Source organism: Halyomorpha halys, unplaced genomic scaffold (genome assembly GCF_000696795.3).
Source record: "Halyomorpha halys isolate HHAL.00 unplaced genomic scaffold, Hhal_1.1 Scaffold921.1, whole genome shotgun sequence".
Taxonomy (NCBI): Eukaryota; Metazoa; Arthropoda; class Insecta; order Hemiptera; family Pentatomidae; genus Halyomorpha; species Halyomorpha halys.
The window spans coordinates 23,266-46,213 of record NW_027106140.1 but is presented as its reverse complement, the minus strand read 5'-3'; the positions used below and the strand labels follow the sequence as shown (position 1 = coordinate 46,213).

The following is a 22,948-nucleotide window of genomic DNA, read 5'->3' as shown; positions in this document are numbered from 1 at the left end:
GCCTGAAGTTCAGTTAAAACGACGGTTCATTAAAATAATTGGGTAGATATTCATATATAAAGTCTTGATTCATTATTTTAAAAAATAAATCCGTACAACTTATAAAGTGTCAGAGGTTCAGTACTTTGTAAGGTAGAACTATTACTAGGCCAATAGTAGAGCAAGGAGGTAATTTGGTCAGAATCACGCTTAACCGCCGGATTTTCTCTAATTAAGAGAACGTACTTTATAAGATTAGGATGACCCCGAAGGCCCCCGAATCCACAGATTTGACTCATGTCTACACTAATCATTATCTATCCCAGACAGATGATGGTTTTCGAACCCCGCCACATAATTTATTATTATAAAGGAATTTATTTACAAAATATGGAATTATATTGATACTAAATGAGGATATTTTTTTGTGAAACAAATAAAATATTTATTTATTTTATAAATAATTTTTTTTCAATTTCTTGGGACTGGTATTTATTTTTTAATTAAATCAATTGGTATCCATGTTACTTACCATTGGTAAGTCTCAACACTCAATATTGTATCAACAGTCCAACTTTTCGGTCATCCTCAAGTATCATATAAACAAACTATTTTTGTAACAAAAAAAAATAGTTTGTTTATATGATAGCTCATAGTGTTAAGTTGACATAAATTTAAAAAAAATTTTAAAAATTAACGAAATTGTAACAAAATAAAGTAATTTGACTTTTCCTTAATGACCTGAATAGAATAGCCTGCAAAACCTTTTAAAATATTGGATGTGAGATTTATATTTATATTTAAGATTGTCCTTCCTCGATGGCCGAAACGTTGGACTGTTGATGACATTATAAAAATTGTTGAGACTTCACATGGATACCAATTAAATAATTGAAAGATATTTATATTAATAAAATCGTAAAATATAAATACTATTTTTTTAAAATTAAAAATCGAAGCCTACTTATTAGTGATCTTTTTTTCTGGCCGCACCTCCTGACCATCTTCTTCTCGTACCTATTTTAATTAATTTCAATATTTTTTACGCGCAGATTGAAATAATTATTATCCAAAATTGTGTAAGGAATACATTGTTTGAAACAAATTAACTCCAATGCTCTCTTTCTTTGTAATGAATCATATACATGATTCGATCAGCTCTTTCATTGACTATATAAATGCAGTTAAAATGCTGAATAAGGAAATAAAGAGATTTTTTAGCTACCAAAAGATTCATAGTAGAGAGGAAGGGTATGTCTATCAATTCAAGGAAATATTGATCAATTTATTTAGGAAAAAACGATCATTTGGAGGAATAATTCAATTCATTGAGCTTTCCCTCATTTTCCTCTAAAATGCCGATCAGCGTTTGAGGTGCTATTGCTTTTAAATCCATAACTAAAAAAAATTTTTTTTTTGGTACTATGTTATATTTGCTTTGTAAATTGTTGTGAGCCTGTTGAATAAAATACCATTATGCAGGAACTGGTGGCTAGGTCGGCTTCGTAGGATTCATCTAAATTCATGAGGCTTAGTTCATTTTAGAGTCAAATCGACGGATCAAAGCAAACTTCGTCAGGCTTTTAACGAGCATGGTCCCGAAGGTTCTGGCCGATCAAATTGAATAATTTTGGTTACTTTATGCTAAAAAATGGTAGAATTTTTACTGTTTGAGTTTCAAATTTTTTTTTTAAAAAAGGGTATATTTTCATTGTAATATAGTAAAATTTCTATCGAGTTTGACTAGAACTGAAATTTTTAATGCCATTATCTGCAGTTTTTACTCTTAGTCTTTTAGGTAATTTATGCGGTATTTTATACCTGAAGTATTTGTAGGCATCCATTGAAACTTCGTTTATACCAGTTATGTTACCTGAATGGTAAATATTCTTTTTGGGTTATACTTTTGAAAAAAATATTTTATTCAAAATTATGAAAATATATAACAATATATATTTTTTTCAAAATCAATCTAAAGGCCCGCCATGACAAAAAAATAAATTCAATTCTTTTTTTAATAATGGTTTATTTAGTGTTTTATTCATGTTTAGTCAGAAAATCCTTTACCTAATTTTAAGGCCTTAGATATTCTGGTGTAATAACAAAAAAATAAAAAAAATAAAGGCCAAGTTTTAAAAAACGAAGATATTTTATCCTTTAAGGTAAAATAATAAAAATTTCGTAAAAGACAAAATGCACTTGTCAGAATAGAATCAGAGCTATGGTGGGGGGGGGGATAAATTTTTATATCGAGGGACCGCAACAGAAATAAAAGTCGTCGGTCGAATTTTAACCGCAGTCACGAAGCAGTCCCATAACTCCCTCAGCCCTTCAAACTACCAAGCACTTACCAGTCGATATTTCACCAATACAAAAATTAACAATATGACTAGTACAAAGACAATGCATCTCACATCAACAGTCCAAAAAGCCTCAACCAGTGACAGCTCAATTCTTCACATAAAAACACATTTAGGCTCATTAGCAATATAGTTATAAAGCATTTTTATTCTATTTATAAGTCCGACGTTTCAGCCAATTTGGCCATCCTCTGGGACAATCTTAATACAATTTTAGAACTAAAGAATTTTTAAAAAAACTTCATGCAGGCTATTTTGCCCAGGTCAATCCAACAAATTATCCTAATAAGTGAAATTTAACATTAAAATAAAAATTATTTATCACAGTCACCTTCTTTGTTAAATATTTATAAAAACAATTAGTATCAATCAAATAACATCAATTAGTTGTGATAATTTTTTAACAAAGAAGGTGACTAATAAATAATTTTTATTTTAATGTTAAATTTCACTAATTAGGATAATTTGTTGGACTGACCATCGTTGGAATAAAATTTTATTAAGATTGTCACTGAGGATGGTCGAATTGAAAAATAATACATTCAAAAGAAGAATATGAATAAGAAGAATCTATTTATATTTCAGAAAATGTTAATTATACAGTGAGTTTTTAAACAGACATAAGGAATAATATTGCTAAATTTTATTTTACTGTTTACAATTCACTTTGATATGAATTTCAATAATAAATTAAATATTAATTTAGGCCAAATTGCAGTTTAAAAGAAATCAATTATTTGTAAGTAAAAATATTGTGGAATAACATAGTGATAATAGTATTAAATTAATCTGTAATTGAATGTTTAAAACTTGAACGAAAAAGCTACAAGTAAACATAAGCTATGGCAAGCCTAATAATAAATAATTTATCCCCTATTGTGTTATTATTTCATAGAGTTAGTTGACTGAAATTCGTCCTAAGAATCGCAGCGTATGCTCCTTGAATTGTAAGAAATAGCCCGTTGCATCGTGAATTACAAATGGAGTCAATAGAGGATTGCATCAAAAACGATTCATGAAGTTCCACTCCCAGTTTCCAACAGCTATAGGAGCAGTGACTTATAACTTGGGAAATCCAACCTTAACCCGAAGACTGTAGCCTAGATTGCTGCAGGATATCCTGTTATAAATCCTATATTTACCAATTCTATTATTGACATTACTTCTCTTTTATTTATTATTTATCTTTCTTTTTTTTAAATTAACCTTTTAGTCTCCATTAGATGTTAATTGTTAGTTATGTTTGGTCTCCGAATGTCGTTATTTTTGTTATTAAACTTACTTTTCTCTCTTATTAAGAATTGTTATTTTTATCTATTTGTTTAATCTTTTTTTTTTATTTATACCATTGTATATTATGTTAGGGATGTCTCTTTTATGAGACTATACCCTCCCTTCCCCATAAATAATTGTTAAAAAAAAAACATTAATAATCGTATTAAATAAATAAATATAAATATCACTGAAATTAATTATCTGGACAGTATAACCTGCAAAAGTCTTAAATTGTTGGATGTGAGGAGTAAATTAAATGAAAGCTGTTATTTAATTGAATGCCCTTGAGGCCGAAACGTTGGACATTTTGAAGAAGTAATAGTGTTTTGAGACAACTCGCATTGGATACAAATTATTTTATTTATAAAATAAATTCATAGGATAAAAGATATATAAATTACAAATAAATATTATAAAGCAAAGATCTTAAACATGAATTTGAGATATTAATTTAAACATCTTAACATAATACTGAGGTTGACACAGCTTCATTCACACATATAATTTTAGCCTTTATTCAGTATACATTTAATTGAACAAAGATCAAATCAAAACCCTCTTACGTGCCCTTCAGTTAGCTTTCACGAGAAACATGACCACCATTGGTTACTGCGGTAAAGATGCAATTACCAAAAGACATAAGGAGCAACTAGAAGTACTACTCCACATATTGCAAGAGTTTCGTTATGCGACGGCCCTTGCGACAGTCTGTGACCAACGGAGGAACATTTCAGGGTGCCCCGGCCGCGCTGATTGGGGGCTTGCTGCCAGCCGGAGCGTGATCTGATGAAACCTTCTCTGCAAACTGATTATCCCTTCCTGGATTGCGCTCCCCAATGATTTCTGTGCTACCAGCCCGAGGATCCTTGCGTCAATGACATATGATTTCGGTTATCGTTAACTGTGAGCAGTGCGAAGCTTGTTCATTCCTCACGATTAACAAGTTGGTACCCTACTTACAAGTATTATGCAATGTGCGGTTTTATCTGCAGTTCGAACTAAAATGTTTTCTTAGGTTGTAGCCCATGGGAGAGCATACATTCTGAAGAGAGCAAGGATTCGTCTTATTTTATGATTCAGAGAGATTGAGATATCTCAAATTCAATTTATTTTTTATTGAACGTAATCGCCTATTTGTTATATATTGCAATAAAATTAAAACAATTTTATTTGTCTATAATCTTAGAACACTGATTAAAAAAAAAATAAATTTCGAAGAAATTAGCCTTGTCTAATTATTGAATATACTATGAATTTCACATTTTACACAAACCGACTCCATCTCTTTGTAGGAAAGCTTAACTAAAGAACAAAAATAACGCTGGCTCGGATCGAAACATTTATTTGTTAAGTAAATACAAAAAAAAATACATAAATTTAATTTTTAAAAAAGAAACCTTCAAACATTAAAATATGGAACAACGATTAAAATTAAAAAGAAAGTCCCTCGATTTAATCAAAATTAAATTTTAAAAACAAGCGAAATTACCAAATAGCTGATTATAATTTTTTTTCTTTACAAATTGATAAACTCCAGAAGTCCTTTCCGAAAGGTCGAAGACGTAGATCTCAATCCACGTAGGTGGGCCCACAAATCGAAGTGGAGCTCCAATAGATCACGCAGCAAGGTCTGATGATTACTCAGTACAAAGCGACTGATTGCCTGTACCAACCCAAGTCCACAGGGCAACTGTACTTAGGCTCCTGAACTTAGTCCAAAACTTGTTGTATTGTTGTGGCAAATAATCCCATTGGCTGGTATTTCACTATATAAACACTACACCACAAGCCTAAATTCTCTTCATTTAAAACAAAGCCAACTTCCAACGAAAATTCAAAATAAATAAAGTAATTAAATCTATTTACTGCCTAATTACAAAATATGTACATTTTAATATACATGGCGTTAAGTGTGATTACAGGATTTTGAAGATATTCCAAAAAAAAAAATACAGGCTTTAAAGAAAATTTATTTATTCAACAGTTTGAGTTGTGTTAATTTACATTAGGAGGGGACGTAAAATCAGGAGGGTCAAAGCGGGAAACTTACCCCATACCCCAAGTATCAAAGGTTCTCTGATTTCTTAATAATTTATATCCTTAAAAATAAAAATAAAAACAAAAAATATCCTAGTTCACAACAACTCCGGAATCAGGCGTTGAGTGCTTTGTAAGGAATTACTGTTTCTTGAACAACGATTGAGGACGGAGGTGATTTGTTCATGATCAAGCTTTACTTTTCCACATAGGGCACCCGAACCAGGGGTTGATTAACGGTTACAATAACAAAAAATTGAAAGGTTATAAATTAAAAAGAAAATATTGTTGTGCTATTTAACCTTCTATTTCCTCTCGAATGAGATAAAAGGTCTCCATCCAAGAATTTCTCGTGGGAAGAGTCTTGGGCGAAGTACTAAATATACTATTGATACTATTTAAAGTCCGTCATTGGTTAGATTTAATATAAGTTTTAAAATCGCCAGAAATATTGAATATCCTGAACGTCAACATAGTTTTTTTTTTTATGATTTAGTTCAATGAAAGAGAAACGACTAACCTAGAATCCTCACACAATACTAACATGACAGGAAACTGTACGTCGATTCCGACTACTACAGCACCTACTAGAGAAACGGTCTAAGCTTCCAATTCATTACAAAAGACTATAATAAGGCCTATATGGACATATGGATTTTAGCTTTGGGGTTCTACTAAACATTTGAATTCCTCTCGTATCTAATCTTTACATCCAAAATCCTTCGTTCAATTCTCTATGTTCACAAATAAAATCAAAAATAAATATCATAATGTTCCATAATTCAACTTATATAGCCCGAACCTGAATAGAATCTTTCCATCATAAACTCCCTAACCACCCAAACCCACTAGTATCGTGCACTTGCTTCCTCCTCTATTCCTGACAATCCTCCGAGGCGTCAGGAATGAAGATGGCCTCGAGACCAGCTATTGTAGAAATGTGATCAGAGTGCTTACGAATGTGTAGTTTCTTTTGATTTTTGAATCATACCATTATAATTTAGCATCAAATTTATTATATGTAAATACAGTAGTAAATATCAATAAATAAATAAAATATTAATAAAATGAATGTAATAATTAAAATTTATTTCAGTGGTCCATTTTCTATACATGATTGATTGCTTATCTATGATTACAATAGTATTCATCCTGTTTTCAATTTTATCTTATTTCTTTCCAAGAGAACGCACAGACTCCAAACGTAGGCAATGTAAAACACTTTTGCCTGCCCACATTTGATAAAGAAGTTTTCCTGTGTTTTTTTTATTCCATTTGTTGGTGTTTATTTATTCCAATAAATAGATAAATTTGGTGCTTATTCGACTTGGACGGAGAATTATAAGTTATATTAAGAGTCCTGGGAAATGGTCAACTCAAAAATGATCCTATAATTATAGTATATTTTGTTATAATTATCCTTTATTTCCTGGATACTCCTATTTTCCTAAATTTATTCACAAGCAAATAATTCCTAACATCAGCTGACATTACCGGTGCCTCATTTTCGAGGATCAGGGAACGGGATCTGACATTTTCTTTTATGAAGGTTAGAACTGTGCCAGTAAGATTTCCGTTTATCTCAGCAGCTCAATAATTGTGGGGGGTTCAATTTTCATTTAAGAAACGGCACAATTATCTGAAAGGTGGCTGCAACTGAGAGATAAGAATATCCCTCGGATTATTGGCATTGCTGTACTTTTTTTCTATACTTAATAAAGTTCTTAAATTCTTTCAGCCTTGAACTTTATAAAAGCTAACCGCACGATAACGACTTCAGGACAACTGCTCAAGAAATGTAACAATTACTTGTACATTTATTTTTATGTTTTATATAGCTATAAATTCTAAATAAACCAGCCCATTTCAAAGGTAAAGCACACGATTGAAAAGAATACTACAAGAAAAGAAAATTTATTTTTGGGCTAACATTTCTTTCTTAAAACCTCTTTTAAATATTAAATATAACAAGGTTAGAGTTTTAGTCTCAAAAAACATATTTCTTGCACATATATTAAATTTCTTACATTCTTGTGCAAGTTTGTGCAAAATTTTGGGATCATGCATTATGAATGTGAAACAGTAGAAAATTGCAGACAAAAAAAAAATAATATTATGATAAAACTATAAATGGATGGAGGTGGATTGAAGTTTTAGAAAAAGAAATGTTTTCAATTATCATAAAAATATGGAATAATCTATTATTTGTTAAAATCGTTATTTCAACGATTTTTTTTTTCTAGGATTAATACTTTTTTTTTTTTATTTTTATAAAAGTTATGAACAACTATTTTTTGAGGTATAGAATCCAAAGTTGAGTTTATTTCTGAAATAAACATGCTAAATTGCTATTTTTATGTTGTTTTATTTTGTATTTTGGACAAGCTTAATATTTAAATATTCTGATTTGATTTTTTTTTTAATTTAATGTTTTGCGATTGGAACATTTTGATATTAAATACATTTTTCTATCATGATCAAAACTCATCTAATATTGGCAGGAGTCCTATATGTGATGCCTTGATTAATAATTGGCTGAGCTAACTCCTTTCCTTAGATCCTATCAAAAATAATAATAATAATAATAATAAATAAATAAATAAGTTAAAGCAAATTGGTTATTTTTATATCATTTATACTTCCACCTATCAACACATTTACATTTTTCTGCAAATCATGCAAAAGAGCTAGTTAAGACCAATAAGTCATGAATGAATTATTGGAATTTAAATAATTATTTGTGGTTCTGATCTTATTAGTTGACAGACTAGGAACAATAGATTTTTTTTTAAATGATTATATATAAAGGTTGACTTTTTCTTTTCTTATTAAAAAAATCAATTTAAATTCGTACATACGGAGAAAATATAATTATCAGCATTTTTTTTTCATTTATCTCGGAAAAAATATAAGAAAAAAGTGTGATATTTTTTATTAAATAGTAAGTAAAAGTGGAATTGAGCAACTATAATTGTTTCTGTTTTTTTTAAATGTTCGTCTGAGTTATGTTAGCGTTGTGTTTTTGTTTAAGACATGGTGTTTGAATTTTTGTGTTGTTCTTAGTTCATTATTCTAACTGAAATCCTAACCCGATTCTTATTTTTATGGAACTTTTATTGCCCTTTGTCTATTTCTTATGATGAAGTTTTATTAATATATTAATGAAAAAGCAAAAAAAATTAAAATAGACTTCAAATGTCATTTACTTCCATTCACTTTATTATAATTAATTTTTCCATCTTGGTAAAAATTTCGTTGTTAAATTAGCGGACTTAATTATGTAAGATAATTAGTAGGATCTTGAGCTATTGCGATTGGCCATTACGTTATGGCCATTTCAATAATAATAAAATTTTATGACTAAAGATGATCTTATGTTTTAGACTTATTGATAAAATTCTAATACTAAATAATTCACAGAAACCTCTCACATAAATGTGAATTAAAATGATTGATATTGAAAGATGATCCTAACAAGAAAGGTACAAAAATAGCAGAAAAAATATTTATTAGCAACCAATGCTTATTACGTCAACAAATAATCTTTGGACAAGTTAAGTAGTTTTTCTAGAGCTATATATGCAATTAAAATACTAAAAAAATCACCAAAATTAATATTTATTTGAATTCAGTAAAAAAAAATATTGGCAATTTGTAGTCCAGTTTTTAGACTAGTCTAAAGTTATAAACAAAAGAAAATTAACCATTTTTCTGTAATTAAAAGGTAAAGTAATGGAACAAACAGATAAAAATAAAGATACTTAAAATTAAAAAAAAGAATTCAGCGTTTGTCAAAAGACTAGCTCTACAATTACTCTAATTTGCATATCAGATTGCGAATAGCCGGATCCGGTAGGTCGACCGATTACTACCAACTGCCGGCTTTCAAGGAAGGTGTCACGGCCTCCAAGAGAACAAACCTTCAATAACTCAGGCATTATTCTTCCTTGGGTCTGCACCTATTGGCAACCACCCATCTACGCCAACTTTGTTGAATTACGTTTTCAGTTTGCAACGTGGCTTATATTTAATTATTAAATATTTTGATATTGTTCCATTTTTTAAAAAGTATTTCGACCTCTTAAGTCAATCACACTAAACTGATAAATTAAAAATTTCTTAAATATCACAATAATTTATGAAAAATTTCTATACATCAGAATAAATAGATTAGAAAAGAACTCAAAGAAAAAATATTATGTTTTGGCCAAATTACCTATTAAAATAAATAAAAAAATAATACATCAAATAAACAAGTATACAAATGTATTATTCATCTAATAGAATATAATTATTCGTATTATATAAATGAAATATATATTACTATATATTATTTTAATATTGCATAGCCAATTTAGAAGACTTTGTTTATAACTAAGATATGAGAAACACTTTATCATTTTGTTGCATTTGGTTATTTTTTATGAATACTGGCTCCTTTTAAATCCAAATGATATTTTATTCTTTTGAAGCAATAATTTTAGATCTTAGGGAGTTGAGGAAAACTATTTATTGCAATTAAATAATAATGATTAGAAATTGTCATAGTAAATAGTTTTTAAAATATTAATATTTATCGACATTAACATCAGCATGGTCTGATCTTAAGTGGTGTCTGTAATCTATCAAATATTTTTATTCACATTTAAAAAGATTCGGAAAAAAATATATTAAATTTTTGATATGTGTTGCTTAATAAAGAAATTCATCTTTAAATTATATCTTAAGAAATAATATAGTTGTGCCTCGAGAGGTTTCCTGAACCCACTGAGCTGTCTCACTGCATAACAAGATAAATAATAATTTGTTACAGTCAAATATAGTTTCATAGCGGTTTACCAGATATTACAATGTTTAGATTATAACAAATTAAACAATCCTTGAGATGATATAACTTAAATTAAGTTCCCTACGATAACATAAGTTTCAAATATAGAGAAAGATTAATTGAAAAATATTTTGGAACGAAAAATAGTGAGGTTTTATGCCATACATAGAGAAAATTACCATTGGTACGTGACTCATGCAATTGGTGTGAAAAACTGTTCTTCTTTATAATTCTTCTTTAGTAAGAAACTATAATTCTTCTTTAAGTATTCTTCTTTTTAAAAAACCCATTAATATTTTTAAATGTATTTTTTAAGCAATTTAATGTATTTACATGATAAATTTTACGATGTATTACTTGAGACATTTTAGCTTGTTACTGGTAGGAAGGGGAGAGCAGCGTGGCTCAGTGGTAAGGCACTGTACTACAATCTCGAAGAATCCGGGTTCGAATCTAGATATGACAGATAATTATCAATCCTGTTACTGTAACTGTAAGTTCTGGAACTCTTCGGAGTCCATCCAGCCTTACAAAGCTGCAACCCTACCTAATCTGGTGACCAAGCGTGATTCTGACTATATCATATCCTTGCACAACCATTGGTCTAGTAACAGTACTTACAAATTACTGCACTCCTCACCCTTCATAGTTTGTAGCGGTGCAGATTTATTATTGATGGTTGGGGGACAGTTGTATTAACGAAGAAAAAGACAGTATTAAGAAAGAAAGGATGAGCTGGCAAGTATGGGCTCAAAACGGTACTAGTTGGCAATGAGCCATATATATTTGCATAAGTGCTACTGAAGAATATTTTCTTGTCAGGAATGAAACTGAATCCAGATAAGAAGAAAACATTAAAAAAAATTAAAATCTTTACAGCTACAACCCATGTAGGGTTAAGGATGCAGTACTTTGTAAGGAAGTACTGTTCTAGACCAACGGTTGTGCAAGGAAGTGATTTGGTCAGAATTTTGAGTTTGGGTAGACCCAAGCAGGGCTCCAGAACCCCACAGGGTTGACTCAAAGAAAACATTTTTCTACCATTTGAACCCGGATCCTTAAAGTTAGTAACATCGTGCCTTATCTCGATTCCACCGCGCACCCAAGAAGAAAACATACTCGGTCTTAATAACTGATGTGAAACAATTCAAAATATCCATCAACTTGTCAAAGGAAAATACAAAGTTTTACATATACTTGCCAAGGAATGAACCACGTATAATAACGGGACTCCTCATCAAGATGCTATTTCTCGCTAAAATGTAATCTCAAGATGAAAATTCTGGTAGATTCCACCTACTGACTTTGTCTAAAGGAGTACGTTGTCCTCCTACGGTCTACAGACAGGCAATAATTAAACCTCAAGACGTCATTGAACTGAACCCGAAAGACTTATTGTGCTTCATATCAAAAATATTATATTATAATTCATTATTACGTTTCAATATAAAAAATAAATTATTATTAAAAATAATCAAATTAATAATAATAGTTGTGGCATTGATGAATAAAAGAAAAACCAATCAAGTAATATTTATAGAATTAATAAAATAGATAACTAGAATATATAATGAACAAATATTTATAAAAAAAAATACAAAATGTTAAAAGAATGCCTTTAGTTCAATCTTATTAATGCATGCAGTTTTATTCAGTCGACAGTTGGATATTCAACAATGTAAGTAGTCACTGCACATTTAACTGGTAACTGGAATTTAACGTATCTCTACTGTTAATGAATTATTCCATTGATATCACCTGAATTTCTCGAATAAATTGTCTTTTTCTGATAAACCAAGGGATATGTATTGTGATTTTCAGAAACAATGAACATACATTCTTTGTGAAATTTTAAATAAACGGAAACGTATCTCACAAAATATTCACATGGGTCTTGGGTATGGGTAGGGAATGGTTTTATATCCCATGGTAAAATTGTAAAAAAATATTAAAACAACTAAAAAAAAATTAAGATACTGTATAAGTTAAAAACATTATCTATATGGTTTTTGCCGATATGATTTAATTCACGATTGGAACTTAAACGATATATTTGTATCTCAAAAGTTATAATATTTCTTTTTTATGTTTACGAGGAGTTACTGCTGAAATCTTTTTTTAGGCACAACAATAATAATGAATTATGAGGCATCTAATTTTAATTTTAATATTCCAATTAAAACTGAATATTTACCTGTAAACGAAATAATAAGTATAAAATATAATTACAAATGAATCAGAAATAGGTCTAAGGTTACATAACGTATCCTAGAGGCTATAAAGAAAGGCCCAGAAAATTGGAGACAAATTAATAATTTTTACCCCTGACCTATATAAATTCTTTCTTCCTCTGAGCATTTTTAATACCGCTTGACGAGTTTGAGCATAAGGGGGATGCAAAAAAAGTACTATATTTTTTTTATTAATTACTAAACGATTGACCTCAGATGAATAGTTATCATCCTGAAAAAATGACCCTCGATGGGAGCTTTGGAAAACAGCTCCGTTTATATTAGATGGTTGGTTTGTTCTTTTATTTAATGACATAAAACAACGCGGTCATCAGTGGAAAGTATTTCAACAGATAAATTTAATGACTGTAGGTGATGAAATAAAAATACTAAATTAATAAAATAAAATAGGAAAAAACGAATAAATTAAAGAGGGTAAAAATGTAATAAACATTCTAACGAAATAAATCGCAACATCCTTATTCTTGATTTTTAAAAGCCTTTGATTCCATCGATCACTATATCCTCCTTTCTAAACTTCATAGTCTCTCTTTATCATTTAGTGCTCTACGATGGTTTCAATCCTTCCTTACCAGTCGTATACAGTATGTTGTTATTCCTAATAATCCTCCCTACCACTTTCTAAGGGTGTACCTCAGGGTTCCTCTCTATCCTCTACTATTTTCTCTATCTATATCAATGATCTTCCACTTGTCATTTAGCATTCCCAGTATCAACTAGGCGCAGACGACTTACAAATCTACCTTTCCTTCAATCCTCATGACGCCTCAAATTTCATTCTAAAACTACAAGAAGACATCAATAGTATAAGCACTTGGGCAACAGACAATAAACTTACTTTAAATGCCGAAAAGACTAAAGCTATCACAATTGGATCTCTCTCAAATCTATCCCAGGACCCCCCAACCTTTTCCTAAGCAATACTCCAATCTCCAATTTTTAAAAATCAAATTTTTCATTTTATTACGGCTCACCATTGCATCATCATAAATTAGTGTAAATATACGGTTTGAAGACAAAGAACATCATTGCATCAATTAGCTGTACAAACTTTTTAATTAAAACGGCCCATAGGCATTGATGACCAAAAGTTTGTACGCCTTTAAACAAGAACAAACAAGCATTCCATGCATCAATGGGCAGAATGGACGACATTCTTTAAAGATACAGTTTATTGTTAAGTTATTTTAATTTTTTATACTAGAAAGTATCTAAATGCTGGAGATGATGGTCAAAAAATCTCTAAGAGTAAATTATTTAAAATATAAATAATTAGTTGTAATCCTACGACTTATGTTTCAAAGGGCTTTATTTTTTAAAACTTTCGTTTCAGGATTTTATTTTATACCCTTTGTCTACTTCATTATACCTTGTGTCATCTGAAAAATGTTTCGCGCTGTTCTGCCCATTATCAAGTTCTTCAAATAAAAATATTTACAATCAACAGTACAACAATTAAAATAATTAAAATTTTATAAAAAATTATTGCCATTAATACATTTTTTAATTTCACTGTTTATTTAATTTCGATCTAACCTTATTAATTAGCTATATTAATATGTTTAGATCGAAATTAGTTGGTTATTATCGAAATTTTAGGTAGAATTTATTTTTAAATTTAAAGTTAAAAATATATATTTTGAATATATGAATATTGTTGAATAAATATCCAGTTAATCAAATAGAATATTTTCAGCCAGCCCAGCTAGATATGTTCACCGGATTATGATTGCAAAGTTGTTTAACATCGACCTTTCGGAAATCGCCAGACAGTTTCCAAGACCTTTTCAAAAACTAACAACATGAGCGTGGGTGTTGATTGTCACATAAACTGCCGCGATACGCACGTCGGGGCCTTTAAATAATAACATGGTTTTACGGTGGCTGCAACACAAACACCATTAACTCTCAGGTTCCAGACTCTCTGGTTAGGATGTGGTATCTGGCAAGGTCGGATCTCGGCCACACTGAGGTTACTACTTGCCAAACCTCAGCTAGTGTCTTCTAGTCCTAATGCTACCTCATTAGCTCGATATTTAATTATAATTAAAGAGGTGATAAGTAAAAAGGAATGGTGAAAACGAAAGAATAGAATATATCATGGCGATAAATACAAATAAAAAAAATACAAAATACAAACTGATGTATATACAAATAAAATACAAAGAACAAAAATGATGTATCAAGATATGAGTGAAATATGATAGATGTTACAAGTTTTAAGGAAATGATATTTTTTATAGACAAATTTAATTTTATACAGTAAGAAATCATCCGATTGACAAAGATCATTTGATTTTTAACACTAAAAGGTTGAAGATTTTATTTTATTGTATATTTTATATATTTATATTTAAAATAGAATTATAAAATATATACAACAAGCAAGTGTGATGTGAATTATGTTACACAGTCATGTGGAGAATCCATCCATTGATTGCAATGCAATAACATTTGTATTGTAGAAGTTCTCGGGGCCATCTCTTTTTCAGAGACCTAGGAGGATTATCAGGTAATGAAGAAAAGGGAAGGCTAGAGACGAATGAGTGTCGGAGTCAGAGAGTTTATCAAGCAATGATTGAAATCTCATTCGGTCAGGATCGGCAAAATATGCAACAGTGAGGTCCTTATGGATGACTTTATTCGTACATTATGGATTTAACGAAGGATTTTGGACTATAATGATTGAATATGAGACGAGCTCGATGGTTTTAGTGGAGCCTTCAAAGTTCAAATATACTTTATCATGGTCATATAAATGAGTCTTTGGTCATTTGTTGGAAGTTTAGACCGTTTTTCTAGTAAGTAAATAGTCGAAGACGAAGAGTATTCTACTGTATTTTCAGTCTCGTATGAGGGTTCCAAGCTTGTTGTTTATCTAAATGTAGTCCACGATATAGAATCAGTTAGACAGTAATAAGTGTGTTGTTTCTTTATTCAATTATTGCTTAAATTTAATTTTCTTTTTCTTGTACATAAATTATTTTATTTACTTATATTTATTGATATAGAAAGATTCATATTTTTATTTATGCTAAACGTGATAGAATTTTCTTTATTTTATATATTTCTTTATTATTATCATTTCATATATTTTTTCATTTATTTAGTTAGTACTACTGTTATCATTAACATTTTTTTCTTTCTCCCTTTTCTGTTATTTTTTATTTATTTTATTAAAAGTGGATGAGGCAAAGATAAATACAAAAATCTTCATTATTAAAAATAACAACGAATATTTTTGCATTTTTTATCTACGAGCTTATTATTATTAAAATTTAAAGTACTATATTTCCAAAACGATATCACTTGTGGTCAGACTTTGTCAGCCAAACAAAAGCAGCTGGTGACAGGGAGAAGAGTGAATCGATCTCGCTGTCAATTGCCAGATTCTACATCTACAAACATCATACAGTCAACAATAACAAGAAGGTTAACGGTTCAATAACCACATATTATCTGAGTTATCCCTGAAAATTATGCCTAAAATAACATCGTACGAAGCATTAACATGAGTATCTAGTTACTCATGGTTCTTACATAATATGAAAAAATCAAATAATAAAGGAAATTTACTAACATCTAGAGAAATCCGGATTTGTGAGGATGTTGAGATCATGGGTTGGATAATCGGCTCTTACAATCAACAATAGTAGTTTTGAAGGCTACTGGTGTATTTAATTGTTTTAATTAGTGTTGAGATATACTTATGTATATTGTTTATTACTACAGAAGTGTTAAAGAACGGGATATATGTTAGATTACTAATTCTAATTAATTAACAAACGAAGATTTATTAATTTTAATTATTTAGCAAACTAATTAGTTTAATTATTAGTCACAGATAAAAATCACCAAATATATTCATAAAAAAAGCTCTCCTTTCTTTAAAAATAAAATGTCCCCATAATTTTCTGATTGATTAATTTTGTTATTTCAATACAAATTTTTATTTGGGAAAACTGTTTTCTTTAAATGGGTGCCGGTCACGTGGGGATCGCTGGCAATTGGTGGCTGTCAAACAAGCACTTGCTTTTCCAGGTCAGGGCGCGGCTATTCTGACACCCCAAGAAATAAGTCTTCCGATGAAAAATGAAATATCAGCTAGTTGCCATGTGGATTAAAGCCCGGCAAGCAAATTAAAAATTATTAAACAAAAAATTAAACCATGGACCACATCAAACCAATCGCTGGGAGGAGGTAGTTATACCCAGATTAAGAATAGGTCATACAAACTTGAACAATTACTAATTACCGCCCAAATGTCAATACTGTAATAATACTCTTACATAATACACAACGATTTACACATACCAATTGTTCAACATTAGTTAAAGATAATCTCAACATTTCCATTCTAGCTTGCACTATTCCAGTCAAGTTGTACAATTTTTGTTTTATTTTCGATTACCTAGAAATTGGAATGCTTAAACAAATCAACATGATTTGGGGAAAAAGTAAAGAATAGAATAGAATAGTTTCCGGTAAGAATTATTACTTGAGACATTTATTTTGAAAGTGGCGTAAGTCCATTTATTTTCGACTCAAAATATTGGTTCAGGTTCCATTAAATTAAAAAAATTACAGATAACATAGTAAAACGTTTTGGGGTTTCTAAGGGCGTCAAATTTATCATCCCGATTAGTTTAATTAACATTATCTAAGAAATAATAAACTTTTTATGAGGTTGAATAGACTGAAACTACCCTCAAAATAAATAAAATGACGTTTTAAATTCTTCTTAGAACGTCAGCAGTGGAGTTATCCGTGGAAAGGCCATCTCAACACAGGTTCAAGTTCTGTGTTGAAGTGGCCCTTTAACGGATAACTCCACTGCTGAGGTCGGAAGTTGTAGATGAGGCTGTAGAGGTCAGCACTTGACTATCCCCAAGTTTGCACCGCAGCCCAACGCCATCAGGAAGCCGCCGCAGCACATTCTCGCCCTCAAGGTCAGCGTAACAATCTTTGCAATATCTTCAATCAGATGAGGGACTCTGGTTTGAAACCTGCCATCATTGCGATGACACGGCAGATTCCCAACCTCATGCGGGATTGGAAAACAATGTTATAGCATGACTAGTTGCGAAGGGCGCATGACGATCATCGTCAGTTTTGGAAACTTGTGCGGACCTTCGTGTGCATCTCACACCGGGCGACGACCTATTGACAGTTGAGGAACTAGCGGATCTTCTCGCTGCCAGTTATGCCGCTAGGGATGCTGAGAGGACGAATAGTGCTCCCTCATCACCACCAAGCTCATAACCATTTCCTAATGAGAAGACAATCTTCTCTACGTTCAACCAGCTTGAGTCAACGCTGCGACTTACCAAGGGAAACAGGGCATCCGGAGAGGATGGTATTCCTTATGTGCTGCTTAGAATGCTGCCGAGGAGGGGTTAGGCATTTCTCCTTAACGTCTTCAACGCATGCATGAGGATATCCTACTTCCCGACCATCTGGAAGCGAGCTATTGTCGTTTCTCTACTCAAGCCTGATAAAAAGGGTGATGTGACTGAGCACTATCGTCCCATTAGCCTCCTCTCGCATATGAGCAAAATTCTCGAGAAACTCATCCTTCAATATCTGATGAAGCACTGCACCGAAGAAGCAGTAATCCCACCTGAGCAGACTGGCTTTCAGAGTGGAGGTCGCGTGTGAGCATCATCTGGCCAAACTGCAATCACATACCCTAGGTCACATGCACATGAACAGGGTGACAGCGCTTATATATCTGGATTGTTTTCAGGCCTTCGAGAGTGTCTCACATCTGCTTCTCATCCGCCGACTGGAAGACTTCAAGTTTCCCGCCACTCTATGCCGGCTGATTGAAAACTACCTCAGCGGAAGGTCTATCGTCGAACGGGTTGGCGAGAGCTGGGAGGAGACTCCTGTTCCTACCACCTTTGAAGTGCCCCAAGGCTCTGTGCTGGGACCAATACTATTCGTGCTTTTCACAGCCCAGGTGGTATCGATCCAGCACCCGAAGGCAGTGGTTGCTGCCTATGCGGATGACATCGGCATCTATGCCTCCAGCATTAATGTTACAACTGCGCTGTCTCATGCACAGGAAGCGGCTAACACCATCGCTGCCGAACTCAAGCGGATCGAAATTACAGTGAATCCCGCCAAGACAGACGCTATCGTGATGTCATACCAAAAAGGTAAGAAGTCACTGCCTACTGACTTCAGGATTGATGAGGTGGACCAACGGATATCCACCTCCCTGCTCTATCTGGGAGTCACACTCAATCGCCATCTCACATTTTCTTGCCATGTTCGTGAGACTGAAGCTCGACCCTCAGAAGAGCTATCGACTGTATCATCTGCTAAAATCTCTGCATCTCTCGGTCAGGCTCAAGCTCCAGATATACAAAGCTGTCATGAGACCGACGCTGCTCTACGGTGCGCTCAAACACATGTATAGAACCACACTCAACAGACTGCAGAGCTTCCAGAACTCTGTCCTTCGGAAGATAGTAAGAGGAACAGCGTTACAGAGGGCCAGAAACACTGTCATCCACGATGAGCTCCAGCTACCCTCTGTGCCTAAGTACATTGGCCGGAGACACATCAAATTTTTTGATGGGTTGAAGGCCTGCACCATCTCGTTGTTCCGGGAAATCGCTTCTCCTACCTGGGAGATGGCAAGGAGGTGTCCCCAAGAGGATGTTCTTAACATCGGACGAGGTTTGGGATCGGCAGCCTAATACTATCACAACCAGCAAAGATGACCCTCCCCGCTCAACATAGTATCAATGTGCACTTGGCGCCGACGACTCTGCACATACAGTGTACAAGTTAAATAACCCTTAAAATACCGATGGTAGAAAAAGGATACCAACTTCTGCTAACATATTCCTTGTACCTTAATTCCCTATTTCCTTATTAATGGAGGGTACGAAAAAAAAAATCTTCTTAGATTTCTCATGTAATAAAAATAAATGTATGTACTTTCGCATTATAAATTCAAAAAAATATTCAACTTAAATTCAAAAAAATATTATACTGTATATACAATTTTATATTAAAATTAATATTTTTCCTATCATTATTATCTATGGTGTACAGGAAGTATATAATCTAATATTGATATTACAAGTAAATCCTAAACTAAACGATCCAATTTTAAGAAAATTGTTGAAACAACAAACATATTCAGACATGTGAAACAATGCCGACATTTGAAATTAATTATAACAGATTCATCGGGCATAGATAATTTAGCTGCTACTTTTTAATTAAATTTGTACTTCATAATTAAATGGAAAGCTGTGAACTCATAAAATACTGTTTTCCAAGTCTATTTGAAAACTGGGACTTAGTGATGACGATAAGATGTCACTTTTAAAATAAACATTTTCATCGCATTAATTAATCAATTTTTCGTGTTTTGTAATCTTAATGAATGTAAATAAATATATCAGTAAAAATTAACTTCAGAATGAAAAGCTCATGAAAAATGAAACTGTTAGAGAAGCTATCTTATTTTTTGGAAAATGGACCTACGCCACTTTCAAAATAAATGGTTTTCTTATCGATAAATTAATATATTTAATGAAAGCATTTCTAACATCATAGAAAGAGTTCTAAATTATTTTATAATTAATTCTATATATACTTCCTGCTTATTTTATAACAGTAATTTTATAATTACAATTTTAATAACAGACTATTAATACAGAATAAACAGACCCAAGAAGATATGACATATCTAAAGATTATTGGAGCTGCCATGATATGTTTACTGACCTAGGTGAAAATCTAACCAACAACGTTTTGAACCCTAAATTAGGACGTCTTCAGATTATTTTACAAACTTTTTAGTGAATTATATATTCCGAAAATGATTTATTAATTGAAACTATGGTACCATTCAATTACAACGTTCCGAGTAAAATCCGTATGAAGTAGTTGAGTCAACTATTTTAGGTCCACAAGAAGTATCTTACTAGCATGAGAATATTTTACCTAAGAATATTCTAAAACGATAATGGTAAATACTGTAAAGCCATATAATATAAGCAGTATGCATATATGAAACATAAAGCAATTTGTTTGGGTAGTGGTATAACAAAATGCTTTATGTGCTTTAATTTAGTCTTAGTTACTTTCTATGTTATATTTTGAGTTGTTATAATTTAAAATTTACTCAATTGATATTTTTATTATATTGTTAAATAGGTGTACCTAAATTTTTAATTATTTGATAAAACAGAATCTATCACTATGATCTAAAATATAATATAGCAGAGCGTGGTTTCGATCCACGGACCTCTGGGTTATGGGCCCAGCACGCTTCCACTGCGCCACTCTGCTTATAGATATAAACGACAACACTTTATTATTATTAAAGCTTTATAATAATAATTATAATTATAATAAAAATTATAGTAAACATTTTAGACAAAATTTAAGAAAATCACTCTTTCATATATGTTTATGGCAAAACAATCATGATAGGGGCATCCATTAAATATATTTTACTCGCCTAATTTGATATTTTTAATTGAATATCTTAAATATGTTTATATTATTACTTCCGTATTTGTAAACAGAACTTTTTATTAGAAATCAAAGAAACATGAAAACAATCAATACATAAATTTAGTTTAACATTTTTTGCTTTCAGATTTTTATAAAATTTTGACATTCCAATCGTAAATTATACATGAGTATTATTACTCATTCACTTTCCTGAAATTTTATTTAAACCATGGAATGTATTTTTCCTTTGGTTAATTATTTCATTGATTATATTTAATAGTTTTCATTACTACTAAAATTGCGAAATTATTGCTAATGAAAACTTAATGAAATTAAAGGTATTTTTAGAGGAAACTGCTATGAAAATTGGGTATTTGAGCTGACTATTTATATGAGCAAAAGACCTACCTGAGATCATTTGACACATATAATTGTAATTTTTTATAGCTAGTTTAATCAAAATCCTCTTAGCTGTTTTCTATAAAATGTCAAAGTCTTGTAAGCTAAATGGTATAAAGTAGCACGTCTGTTTTGTCGATTTCAACAAAAAATGATAATCATATGCATATACCTACCTTAAATGCACTACTTTAGTTTCATAAAACTTCTTGTTTCTATGCTAAATTTTTCAAATATACGGTAAACATTTTGTAAAAGTTTCTTATTTTGACTTGAAACTCGTATACTTGTATGGTAGATTTTCATATAATTTTTAATATAATAAACGTAAAAATAAATCAAGAAAGAAAAAGTATTAATTAAATTTATATCTTACTTTTTTTCTGAATATTAATTCGAAACAATTTTACAATTCATAGAATGAACATGAAGTATGTATACAAATATTTATAAAATAGTTTAGACCTCTTAATTAGGATGTTTTAAAATACTTCAATTAAATATATTTTTTATTTATAAATGGGCCGTTTATTTTGAAATTGGAGTAGGCCCATTTTCAAAAAATTAAAATAGTTACCTAAATAGTTAGATATTTTTAATCTGAAGTATATTGTTACTGATATATTTACAATATTTAAGACGTATACTTGCATATATAGGTAAGTAAAATAAATTTAGAAGGCTTTTGGAGTATCAACCATTTTGTAGTGTGATTGGATTCACAAGATCATTATATTTAATATTTTATTTTCTACATTATGGACTGTCAAACGAATCAATTAATATTTAAAAATTATTTCTTCTAAAGTAACTGATAAGTTAAGAGTTCTTTCTTTGACTCCAGCTTTCAATACAGGATTCGGCAGTGTACATAAGTGATGTTTTCATAAATAAAGATTGTACAGTATCTGGGAATAATGTATTTCTGCAAGCTATCTTAATGTAATATTAATGTATTGTAAATGGTGCTATAAATCACATGCTATAAGAAGTTTAGATAAAACCGTGCTCCCCCGCCTTGTTCCTCTGATTTAAGAAAAACTTTGGAGACGCTTACTTTCTTTAGTTCTAGTCATAGACTACTTGATAACAAATGCTAATCTAGTTTTTTAACAACACATTTTCAATCCATCTGATTATTCTATTGATTATAATTCCTTGTCAGGTTTGTTTTCAAATTAGTCTTTTTCTTTTATTAACCACCTAAAATATATATTATAGGTAATTAATGAAGTCACTGTTCGTTATTTCTAGCTCCGACGGATACAAGTACAAAAAGTAACCTATTTAAAAAATATATATAGTAATTCTTATGGCAACACATTATACATATA

The 22,948-nt window shown here is 31.0% G+C and overlaps 1 protein-coding gene and 1 non-coding gene across 2 annotated transcripts in view; one reads left to right on the top strand and one right to left on the bottom strand.

Moving 5' to 3' along the window:
* LOC106687174 (uncharacterized) overlaps positions 1–22,948 on the top strand; it is a 94,551-nt gene that overhangs the window by 54,347 nt on the left and 17,256 nt on the right. The window lies entirely within an intron of this gene.
* On the bottom strand, positions 20,976–21,047 carry TRNAM-CAU (transfer RNA methionine (anticodon CAU)). The gene has a single exon. It is a non-coding gene; the product is annotated as a tRNA-Met (tRNA).